The following is a 12,484-nucleotide window of genomic DNA, read 5'->3' as shown; positions in this document are numbered from 1 at the left end:
ACAGAAGCTGGCCAAGATCTTCTAACCCAAGGACTAGGGGAGCAAAGCTTTAGAAACCTGTAGATCCCACAAGTGGTACAGGAATTCTCTATGGGATAGTCATGTCTGATTAAATCCCTCCTAAGAACAGCTACTTGCTTGGTTAGACCAATTTCCTTATCTTTATCCTGTTCTTTTTAAAAAATATTTTATTTATTTTTTTATTTTGTTAATGTTTATTTATTCTTTTTTTTCAACGTTTTTTTTTTATTTTTATTTTTGGGACAGAGAGAGACAGAGCATGAACGGGGGAGGGGCAGAGAGAGGGAGACACAGAATCGGAAACAGGCTCCAGGCTCTGAGCCATCAGCCCAGAGCCTGACGCGGGGCTCGAACTCACGGACCGCGAGATCGTGACCTGGCTGAAGTCGGACGCCCAACCGACTGCGCCACCCAGGCGCCCCAATGTTTATTTATTCTTGAGAGAGAGAGAGAGAGAGAGAGCATGAGCTGGGGAGGGGCAGAGAGAGAGAGAGAGAGACAGAGAATCAGAAGTAGGCTCCAAGCTCCAAGCTGTCAGCACAGAGCCTGATGCTTGAACTCATGAACCATGAGATCATGACCTGAGCTGAAGTCAGACTCTCAACCAACTGAACCACCCAGATGCCCCCCAAAATATTTTATCTTAAAGTAACCTCTACGCTAACATGGGGCCCATACTCACAACCCTGAGACCAAGAGTCACATACGCTGCTGGCTGAGCCAGCCAAATGCCCCATTCTCCTGTTGTTGTTTTTTTTAAGTTTATTTATTTTGAGAGAAAGAGAGAGAGAGCTGGGGAGGGAGAGGGAGAGAGAGAGAATCCCAAGCAGGCTCCACACCCTCAGCACAGAACCTGGAGCAGGGTTCTAACTCACGAACCATGAGAACATGACCTGAACCGAAATCAAGAGCTGGACGTTCATCTGACTGAGCCACACAGCCGCCCCTCTCCTGTTCCTAACATACGCTCATACTCTCTTATCTACAGCGTAAGGAACATGGACCTTAAGAGCGCACTAAAGAAATTTCTAGGTGGCTGAGGAGACATGTGACTAGAGCTACAGGGAAGCACTGCTCTGTCGTCGTTTTTTCCCAGATCAGACTCTGTTATCTCTCTCCTTTCTGTCATTGTAGTGTTCTAGTTACATTGCCCTGTGAATAGAGAGGCAGCAGCATACCTTAGAAAGTTCATGACGCTAGGAACCAAGACGCTTGGGCATTTTGCTGTACTGTGCAAATGAGATATGATAGCGGATCTGATCTCTCCAGCACTCAATTTCATCATCTAGGAAATGAATAGAATAGCGGACAGGAACATTGTAAGGATCAAATAGATCATTTATGGGAGTGCTTAGTGAAAACTGCTCAGTGTTATATTTTAAAATTTTTCTATAATGTCTTATTTATGTTTGAGAGAGAAAGAGAGCACAAGTGGTAGGGGCAGAGAGAAAGACAGAGACAGAGACAGAGACAGAGACAGAGACAGAGAATCTGAAGCAGGCTCCAGGATCCAAGCCATGAGTGCAGAGCCCTAACCCAGGCTGGAATTCACGAACCCTGAGATCATGACCTGAGACAAAGCAGGAGGCTTAACCGATTGAGCAACCCAGGCACCCTTGCTGGGTGTTATTCTTTTTTTCTTTTTTCTTTTCTTTTCTTTTCTTTTCTTTTCTTTTCTTTTCTTTTCTTTTCTTTTCTTTTCTTTTTCTTTTCTTTTCTTTTTTTTTTTTTATACAATAGTCCAGCCACAGGAACTGGAGGCTGCAATGCCACACTGGACACGTGGCAGATGGCAGGGTGTCACATCTCCCTAGGTGGCTATTGTTGGCTCTGGGCTGTCTGACTTAACACACGTGTTCTTTCCCACCAGTTTAGATGGGGCATAATTTGTGTGACTGCAGTCACCTTCAAGTCTTCTCTGGGTGAGAAGAGCCTGGTCGTTCAAGGGGCCACCAGGACTAGTCCTGTCAGCTTCATTTGTGGTGACCACAGTCAGCATCTCTCAAGGTAGCAGGAGGTCATGTGGGCCAGGACCTAGCTAGGACACCAGCTGTCCTTGCTCTCACACTCTTGGCCAGCTTCTACTTCTGCTCACCCTAATGGCAACAATGTAGCCGCTGGCTCAGCCCATCAGCTCGGGGCCTTGTCCTTGTTGTGGCCTATGAGAGAATTAATTAAAGGAGGGAAGATACCCGGGTCTCACCATGAAAGGATTAGGACCTTGGTCAGTGATTCTCACACATCACGGTAAAATAAAATTTATGACTCTTCTAGGTGTATGACAGTTTTTACAACATAATTAATAGTGCCCCCTTTCCCTAAAAGTGTCACAGTTTGGGCAATGAATTATGTAATTGCCCTACTTAAAATTCATATTTCCAAGCTCCATTCGTAGAGTCTGGTTTACTATGTTTAGGGGTTCTTAGGAATCTGGATTTTATTTTTTTTAATATGAAATTTATTGTCAAATTGTTTTCGTACAACACCCAGTGCTCATCCCAACAGGTGCCCTCCTCAATGCCCATCACCCACTTTCCCCTCCCTTCCACCCCCCATCAACCCTCAATTTATTTTCAGTTTTTAAGAGTCTCTTATGGTTTGGCTCCCTCCCTCTCTAACTTTTTTTTTCCTTCCCCTCCCCCATGGTCTTCTGTTCAGTTTCTCAAGATCCACATAAGAGTGAAAACATATGGTATCTGTCTTCCTCTGTATGACTTATTTCACTTAGCATAACGCTCCCCAGTTCCACCCACGTTGCTACAAAAGGCCATATTTCATTCTTTTTCATTGCCAAGGAGTATTCCATTGTGTATATAAACCACAATTTCTTTATCCATTCATCAGTTGATGGACATTTAGGCTCTTTCCATAATTTGGCTATTGTTGAAAGGTGCTGCTATAAACATTGGGGTACAAGTGACCCTATGCATCAGCACTCCGGTATCCCTTGGATAAATTCCTAGCAGTGCTATTGCTGGGTCATAGGGTAGATCTATTTTTAATTTTTTGAGGAACCTTCACCCTGTTTTCCAGAGTGGTTGCACCAGTATGCATTCCCGTGTGTGTTATTCTTAATCACAGTGGAATGCTTTCCCTAAGAAGATTTATCAGTGTATATCATATAACACCTCCCTCCATTTATATCCTGATGGAGTGCTAATCCTTCAAGGTGCCTCCATAAATGATGGATGGATGAAAGGGCCAGAAAACACAGACAGACCATTGTTCTTTCCCACACACTCAGCATCTCAATCCATCAGCTCCCTCTTCAAAACATATTCGGAATATTCCGATCTAGAATAACACACACATGTGAAAATTAGGAAAGTGTTTCAATGTCTATCAAAGAAGTAATGATTGAGGATTGAATATATTATGGTATATAACTAAACGCAACGGCCTAAAAATGAAAGATGAGGTCGATATATTGAAATAGAAAACCTTCCAGATAAAGTAAATGGGCAAAATTGCATGTGAAGGTACAGGAAGATAAACACACAAGTAACAGTTATTTCCTCTGTAGAGAGAGAATGTTGCTTGGGAAATAAGGAATGGGGAGATTTCTTTTTAATATGACAATGATTGGTACTCGTGGAATATTAAGATATGAAACAGGGAAGATATCACTGGGTTGGAAGCAGGTTCTGGCCCTATTTCTGTCAGTAGACAGTCGCTTGAAAACTGTCTTTGGTTTCCCCTTCTAGAGGATGAAAATAGTAATACTATTGACTTCATAGTGTTACAGGAGGGTGGGAGAGACGCTGGTCCTTATCTCTCACGGAGTCGAAGAATGAATCTCGTGGACAAGGGAGTGAGCAAAGTGATAGAGTTTATTGAGGGCAAGTATAGAGCTCTCGAGAGTGAGAGGGGTCCTGACTGGGTCCCTGGCTTTTTATTGGAACATCAGAAAGTTTGTGAGACTCCACGCACGGCATCCAGCCCAGGCAGGTCCGGAATATGTTCACCTTATCCTCTTTTCTCAAACTCCGCTGCCCCTTCTTCAGGCTCCCACTTGTAGGTGCATCCTGCCTCCCTGAAGTTCCTTTATGTCTCCCTGCCTAATGTTAACAACCCTTTCCGAGACAATAGGATGGTTGTTAGGATTACTTAGTATGAACGTGTTTACAACTGTGCCTTAGCATACCGCTAGCGTGACTTTTTTTTTCTTTTCTTACTACTGTCGCTGTCACATCTGTAAAACGCTCTGAGCAACACCAGTGTTGGAAGGAGAACCCATCCAAGTCAAAAAGCAGAAGCACCGGACCCACTTAACAGCAACCAATAGGAGAGCCTTAACAAGGGCCCGGTTCTCTCCAAAAGCGTGATTGGTCCCAGGGCTTGACGCCAAGAGGATCCTGTCCATTTACTGGTGAGGACTGCTGTCCATTAGCAGAAGGCGGAAACCAGAGAAATCGAACTATCCTTTAGGCCGCGCTTGCGTGTTCTGTCCCGCTCTTTTCGGGTTGAGCCCCTGCGCCTGCGTCCCGGCTTCAGGGAGTCCCGGCATGCCCCGCGGCAGCTTCTGGGTCAGCGCGCAGGGAAAAGGTGGCGTGGCCGGTGAGTGGCTCCTGTGAAGCTGACTCTTCCCGTTCCTCTGGTCCCCGGCGCTGCTGCTCCTGCGTCTCCCCATAGCTGTCATCTCCCGACCTGGGTGTCGGGACGCGAAGACGCCGACTGGCCGTGTTCCGGGACCTCGCCCCTCTGGGGAGGCGTGGGGACGAGGTAGCCGGCGTCCCAGCGCGTCTCCCTTCGGGGTCCCCGTCCCTACGTTTCCCAGGGGAGAGGCCTTTGAAAGGCCCTGAGCCTCTTGTCCTTGCGATTTACGCTGAGAAAACATTCGTTCCCCGAGGCCCTACTGCCTCAGAAGGCCACTCAGGCACACTCCTTGCCCTCAGCTCTCGAACTGGTGGAGAAGACAAACCCGCCAGAAACATCGTGGTATTAGGTGGAGTTAGATAAGGCACCTGGAGAGAGAGAGTCGGAGACAGGGCCGAAGAGTTGAAAGCATGAGGAGGGTTCAAGAAGGTGGGGGTGGGGGTGGTGGGGGTGGGGGTGCCGGTGCGGGTACTCATCCTGTGGACTTCCTGCCTTTTGGTGGTGCTCTCCTTGAGGGCATTTCTTTCTATGTTTCTAGGCTCAGCTACCCTTCCTCCCCTGGTTGGACCTTGAGAAAAGAGTGTTCTAGGCAGGAAATGTTTAGCGGACCAAGGCACCATGGATAGAAAACCCAGAGTCTGTTTGTTCTAGGACCTGGGACTGGTTCACCTGTACTGGTTGGAGAATGTATATAGGATAGTGGACAGTGAGGCTGGAGGGGTAGATTGGGCCTTGAATGTTGAGGAAAGCCTTGTAAACTCAGAGATCTTGGCTTATCCCAGTGTTGCATCCACACGACTTGTGAAACAGAATGCTACGGGCACCAGTGACAGTCACAACAAAGTTTATTGCAATGAGAGGCAAGGCCGACCGATCGGGACCAACACTTTTGATCAGAGTGCGGCCTCGAACAGCTGGGGTATAGAGTTTTTATAGCCAACCACATCGTTTCATCATCACCTGGGAACAGAACAAAGAAATAGTTCCCAGATGAGGTGGAAACAGTTCCCGGATGGGGATGATTATTTTAGACTTTCTGCTGTTAAGTCGCAACCAGTTGATCTCCTTGACCATGCCTCTGATGCTCTTTTCTTTGAACTTTTGTTCCCTTAATTGGTGAAGCCTAATTTACAAGAGTAGGAAGCGTATTTTACAAGCGTAAAGCAAGGCTGTTATCTCTTAACCTTCAGTGTCAAAACAAAGCTGTTATTTCTCAAGCTACAGTGTCAACACAAAGCTGCTATCTCTCAAGCTACAGGTTAGCCCTACACTACAATTTAAACGTTATACCAGTGGCAACAGGAAGTCTCCAGGGCTTAGGGACAGAGTAGTTATATAATTGGGTTCGATTTGTAGAAAGTAAAGAAGTCCAGGGGCACTTGGGTGGCTCAGTCGCTTGACTGTCAGCCCCTTGATTTCCACTCAGGTATTCATACCAGTTGGTAAGATCGAGCCCTGCATCAGGCTCTCCACACTGACAGCTTGAAGCCTGCTTGGGATTCTCTTCCTCCCTCCCTCCCCCACCCCTCCTCCCCGTCATGTGCTTTCTTCCCAAACAAATAAATATAAACTTAGAAAATAAAGTCCAGATCTGCTCTGTAGAAGACCAGGAGGACGGATGAAGACTCTTACACCAGTCTGGTCTGATGATCTGTCCCTAGACAGACGTTCCTAAGCAGGGTTGACTTTGCCTCAAAAAGGAATTTGGTAACAGTGGAGTCAATTTTGTTGTCAGAACTCGGCAGTACCTCTGACATCCAACGGGTGGAGGCCATGGACACAGCTGTTCATCGTGTAATGCACAGGATACCCCTACCTACCCACTTACCCACAATAAAGACCTGTGTAGCCCAAGATGTCAATAATGCTGAGGTTCAGAAATCCCGCTTAGCGCATTAGTAGTGGAAAAGGAGGAGAGACCGATGACAGATATCTGAAACAAAGACCACTTCTCATATTTTATATTCATAATGCTTAAGCACTTGACACCTCGGCAGCTAATCCGTTCTTTTGACACCAGTCTTACTCACATTTTCTCAACCATTCATTCATTTGCAGAATAATTATACACTCCAAGCAATACTGGGGGTGATGTGATTCAGCAATGACCAGACCCGTTCCCTGCTCTCCAAGAACCTTACATCTTACAGGAGAATGACAGACGTTAAATCTATAAATGCTTGTCAGTTGGTGAGATAGGTCATAAAGAAATTCCTTTAACATTTTAAAAAAATGTTAATGTTTGGTTTTTTTTGAGAGAGACCGACATCGAGAGTGTAAGCAAGGGAGGGGCAGAAAGAGGGAGTCACAGAATCTCAAGCAGGCTCCAGGACTCTGAGCCGTCAGCAGACAGCCCGACACAGGGCTTGAATCCACAAACCGCAAGATCATGGCCTGAGCCAAAGTCAGATGCTTAACCGACTGAGCCACCCCGGCGCCCTGAAGAAATTCCTGTAAGACGGAGTTTCTCTCACTACTACCCCAGACCATTTACTCTGCACCTTCTCTGTGCTAAGCACAGAGCAAGATGCTTTACAAATAGCATTTCTAACCCTTTTCTCTTTCTTGCAACTTAGGTATGGTTATCCTCAGATGAGAAAAAGAGGCACAGAAAAGATGCATGATTTGCCTCAATCATTGTGGAGCGAAGCCGGGCTGGCAACCAGATCCGCCTGTGGTCAGAGGCAGTGCTGTTTCCATTAAGCATCACTCTGTCGTATGCCAGCGTGACTTGAACGGGAGAAGACATTTGTCCTGTTCTTGCTACACTAGGAGAATCAGGTAGAAATGAAGTCTCACATTCACCTCTTTCTCTTTGCAGACTACACTTTGTTACAGAGAGGCCTCCCTGGAGGCGATTGTTCCAGGTTGTTGGAACTGTTCACCATCAGTTGGGGGTGAATTCCTCTGTATTGGTCACATTCTCTCAGATGGCCGATGGCAGATCTGACCCCTCCAAGGGGGTGGCGAGTTGGAGCTACCCCACCAGCTCTTGAGACTGCAGTTACTAGCAAGAGCTCGGCCTCAGGAGGCTTTCATCCAGCTCTGGGAACCCAGCTATTCACGGCAGCAGCCCGGGGTGCATTGAAGGAGAAGATTCTGGAGCTGAAGCAATTCCTGACCATTCTGCACGGGGCATCCCAGCCTGGGTGAGGGTGTGTCATCCAGAAAGCCTAGAGAAGGCAGTGACCCGGGTGCAGAATTTGGACTGAGAAGCTGGGGGATCACGGTGAGAAGGGGATTATGGAAAGAGAAAGTGAGATGAGGGACCTAGACTACCTAGGTGAGGGCACAGGCATCTGGGAGAAGCTGGAGAAACCTGATTATGCTGCTGCTTTTCTTTATTTTTATTTTTTTAATGTTTGTTTATTTTTGAGAGAGAAACAGAGTGTGAGCGGGGGAGGGGCAGAGAGACAGGGAGACACAGAATCTGAAGCGGGCTCCAGGCTCCGAGCTGGCAACACAGAGCCCAAGAACCCTCTGCCCTCGGATGCAGGGGCTGCATGCCCGGGAGGCTGTGAGAACTTGGGCTGCGTCCTCACTGTCCTCCCCGAAGCAGACGGATGTGACTGGATTTCTGGTCGGGAGAGGGCCAGAGCGAGGCCAGCTGGGGGCTGAGGGCAGCACGGCCGGGTGTCAGCTGCGGGGCTCTGCGTGGGGCTGCCACCGACTTCCCTGCACCGCCCTGAGCAGATGGGCCTCTGAAGTGCTCGCTGCCACTGCCAGATGTGGCTCTGGGTTCCTGACCTTCTGTTCTACCCGGCCACCCAGACCGCCTCCTGATTTTCGTCTTTAATTTAGCTCTGGCCGTCCAGGAATCTACACTACACCTTTCTTCCCTCGGCCCGTGGATGATCTCTCTCGGGACGGGAAGGTGGCAGTGATGGGGTTTTGTCCAGGTGATGGTGTGTGTGCTCCGAGAAGAGCCGGCAGCCCTGTGGTGGAGGAGTCGCAAAGCTTCTCCCATAAGGAGAGCCCGTGAAGCCCACGCCCAGGGGCTTTCCCAAGAGAAGAACCAGACACAACTCCTCTCAGACTGCGCGGGCCATGGGGCCTTCAAAGGGAGCCCAACTCTTTGAAGAAAATGGTGAGATACAGAGTCTCAGGCCGGAAGGGGAGAGGCAGGAAGGATCAGGGACGAGAGTTTATCAGTGCCTGTGACATCCTAGACATGACCCTGTAGTTGTGTCATGACCAGAATCGGGACCAGGAAACTGGCGGCTCAGGGTGCAGATGTCCGGTTGCGAATGTAGGCTTCACAGTTTCATGTGGTCTTCCCCTCACAAAGGCTCATTCCGTGGCAGCTTCGGCAGGATCAGCCTGCAGAGACTCTCCCCTCCCTCTGCTCTTCCCCCATGGGCACATGCGAGCGAGTGAGCTCGCTCTCTCAAAAAAAAAAAAAAAAAAAAAAACATTTGGACATGTCAGGTGGCTTGTCAGTTGAGAAGGAATGGAAATGCATGTGAAATGCTCCAGAGCCCAGCTTTGAGGCAGCAGCTAAGAAGCCAGAATGAGAGGGTGAGGGAGACCGGGTGCATGGGTGAGGCCCCATTGTGCCCGGCCCACCTCAGAAACCAGAGTTTAGCAACCGTATGTGGGATGTGTCAGCTTCTGCAACTATGTCCTGTATCTGGGTCAAGGCTTGACTCATAAAAACAGTCCCGCCTGGGGATTCCAGTGGACAGTGCCCGATGCTACCCATGGATGGCCCCCAGTGGATAATACCTCGACGGTAGGGGGCGAGTGTGAGCATGCTCTCTTACGCATGAGGTCTCTGGTGGCTCTCTTTGCTTCAACCACCTTACCTTCAGCTGTAAAAGCTTCTTAGGCACCGTATCTAATCTCTACCGGAATACCTAGCTCTTCCTCTGGTGCCAGTACGGGGCACATCTGGGAGCGTTGGCAGTAGTGGGTGTGAAATGAAGCCTCGGCTGTGCCTGCCCACTTGGGGGCCCAGGCCTCTGGCCCCTGGCACCTCAAGACAAGCATGCCGGTGCTAACCTGCAGTAGAAGGTCTGTGTCCTGAGGTTCCACACAAAGTGTTGACCAGAAAGATCGCTCAGAATGAAAGATGTGTGTAAGTAAAGGTTTTGGAATTGACTTGACCCCCATTCACAGTCCAGCCTTGTGATCTCAATTTCCATGCACATCTAACCTAGGATAGCGTGCATGGGGCCTCCCAGGAAACCCAGGCGTTACTTGCGATATTCAGTAAATGTCAAACTTCTGGAAAAACTCCAGAGGTGCCACTAGAACGGCCAAGTACATGGGACACGCCTGAGCCGCTTCAGGAGCACAACTTCCTCCTCTGCCAGAGCAGGGCGTCACAGAGTTCCTTCTCTGAGGTGCACTCCCCTACCACGGGGACAGGTGAGGTGACCTGCTAGAGTCCTGTGTTCTCCACGAGTAAAGAATACTCGGTCCCTTCTGTCCACCAGGGAGCGGGGCCCGGGGTGAAAGGCAGGACTGTGAGGCAAGAGCTGACGATGGGCAAAGCCGAGGATTTGCGTGTGATGAGGTCAGCGGTGAAATGGGCACGCTCCAGCCCAGGGTCCCCGGAGTCCCCGGCTGTTCCCGCACTGGCTGGAAAGGCACCCCCCTCACGGGAGAGGCCCAGAAGAGGTGGCAAGAGGAAAGGCAAGTGGGGCAAGGAGGCGGAGAGGCCCAGCTCAGCTTTGGCTCTGGCCACCCATCGGGCTCCTTAAGCTGAGGAACCACAGCAGGTGAGTGGGAAGCAGGGCATCTGTGGGCTTTGGCCTGCTTCTCTGGGTGTGAGAAGACTGGGTCCTCTGTATGGGAATGGTCAGCAGTCCTTGCAAAAAGAATCCTGTCCGTTAGGAAATGAGGTCAGTGGTTAAGATGTTTCAGTGAGGGATAGAGGAACCATGCGGAGAGTCCCGGTATTTCCTATACAGGGGGGAACAGCGGCTTCTTCATGGTCTTAGGAGGGGCTGAGCCAAACCAGGAGGGTCATCTACACCTGAGAGCAGATCTGTAGCCTTGGAGGTGTTACCTCGTGTATACCTACTGCAAATTCATTCTCCTGTGGGAGTGCAGCGATCAGGCCGTGTTAGTCCGTGCAGGTGGGCAGTAAGGTGTCAGACGTAGGAAGTGAAAGGAAGGAAGGGAAATAGCCGCTCCACGTGGGGTTGGGGGAACATAGGGAGGAGGTTGGATTAATGACAACTCGGAAGACAGGCCCTGCCGAGCTGGGTCACATCGTGGGAGTGTTGGAGTTAGGTGGTGCTGCCCACTGGTGCTGGTACTTTGGAGGTATCTCATGAGGAGATTCTGGAAGAAACAGTGTCTGCTCCACTGACTGCTTTGTGTCTGGCTGCTACATAACCTGGTATGTTATAGGGAATCGGATGTTTCCCAAGTGAATGAATAAATGAATGTATTCTCCGCTTCTTATGGTCTCCTCCAGACTATGTGGGGTAGCTGACAGGCCAGGGTCTGGAACTCTCGCACTGTCTTCCTTCCTGTGCCCGGCGGACTGGAGCATGAGACCGTTGGAGGGAGGCGGTGACCTCTACCTCTGACAATTCAAGGAGTCAGCAGTTGCCCCCGATGCCTTGGCCCCAGCATACCCTGCAGTGGGAGCAGCCTGTGAGGCCTCACTGGGCCCTCCACCATTGTTTCCATGGACCTTAACTACTTTCCTCCTTAACCAGACCCAAGTTGAGTGGGCCACTAAAGCTCCTCTGTGAACGATCCGCCTCGGCCTGTCTCCCCCTCCCCACCATGCATCTCTGGTCAAATCCAGCGGGTCACACTGAAGCCCATCTCTTTGCCTTCACCCAGGCTCTCGGAAGACGTTTTTGGTTTTTCCTTCCAGAGCGAAGCCTGTGACTCTGGAAACTGTCCTGCGTGGCCTGTCGCAAGGGCCATGCTCGAGGACAGTGTGTGCAGGACATGTGGGGTGCCCAGGCCAGGCTCAACTGGAGGGAGCATGACGTACATTCTTACGCATTGCTTTCCTCATCCTTGTTCACTAAAATTAAAAATACATGTCAGCTTTTTGGCTTTGACAGAATATTCCTTCTTTCTCATGTTCAATGCCCCAGAGTCTGAATCAGTGACCGGGACCCTAGTCACCGTAATTAGACAAGGTCTTAACGCCTCATGTGCACAGGCAAGAAGCAGGACAACATGCCCGTCTTTCCCCGTGTTTTATCCATGAAATTTGACAGAAGCTTTATGATCTAGGCCTGTTCAGAAGTAGTGTTTTCGGTTGGTTCCTAGTGCTCCTCACACCCCACGTTCCTTCTCCTGTGCCCGTTTTCCGTACTGCTCTGCTGTCCATCTCGGTGACCGTGCAAACCCTCCCAACCCAGTTCCGCTGCTTCTCTGCACGTCCTACTGCATCAAAGCAGGCGCTGCCCTTGGATCCCCCTGTGGGATCTGCAGGAGGATGAAGTTTCTGATGGCGAAAATTCAGACCAAAGGCCAACAGCGGAGAAACACCTTTATTTTCTTCAGAAACAGTGACGCGTATGAACCTGCGGTAACCGTTAACTGTACCAGACCAGAAAGCAGGAACCTGGGTCGGGGCCATACATGGGAGAAATCTTAGAGGAACCCAGATGTCACACTTGCTCTGAGATTAAGTCACTTAGAGTAGTAGTACCTGGTGGCCTGAGCCATTGCCGTCTTCTCTGGGTGACTGGGATACACAGCAGTGATCGACTCGGAGGTAGACGTTCCTGCAAGCAGATGCCTATAGGTCATTATTGGGTTAGGAAACATCTAGGCGGTTAACTTCGAGATGTGCTTCCCATGAGGGAAAATTTCTCCCCCGACCTGCCCCAGGAATACTTCCCAGGCCCCTAGCCACCTATCCTCTGTTCGGAACAAGGTTACCCTC

The 12,484-nt window shown here is 49.7% G+C and overlaps 1 protein-coding gene and 1 long non-coding RNA gene across 7 annotated transcripts in view; both read left to right on the top strand.

Moving 5' to 3' along the window:
* The window catches only part of ZNF75A (zinc finger protein 75A), a 58,841-nt gene that overhangs the window by 21,000 nt on the left and 25,357 nt on the right, over nucleotides 1-12,484 (top strand). The gene's annotated exons all lie outside the window — the stretch shown is intronic.
* On the top strand, nucleotides 4,495-11,636 carry LOC131501369 (uncharacterized). Its single transcript, XR_009256770.1, has 2 exons — nucleotides 4,495-4,578; nucleotides 10,056-11,636. It is a non-coding gene; the product is annotated as an uncharacterized LOC131501369 (long non-coding RNA).

The sequence above is a fragment of the Neofelis nebulosa genome, chromosome 18 (genome assembly GCF_028018385.1).
Source record: "Neofelis nebulosa isolate mNeoNeb1 chromosome 18, mNeoNeb1.pri, whole genome shotgun sequence".
NCBI classification, from domain to species: Eukaryota; Metazoa; Chordata; class Mammalia; order Carnivora; family Felidae; genus Neofelis; species Neofelis nebulosa.
Note: the sequence above shows the minus strand (reverse complement) of the source record. Positions and strands in the feature narration are given on the sequence as shown.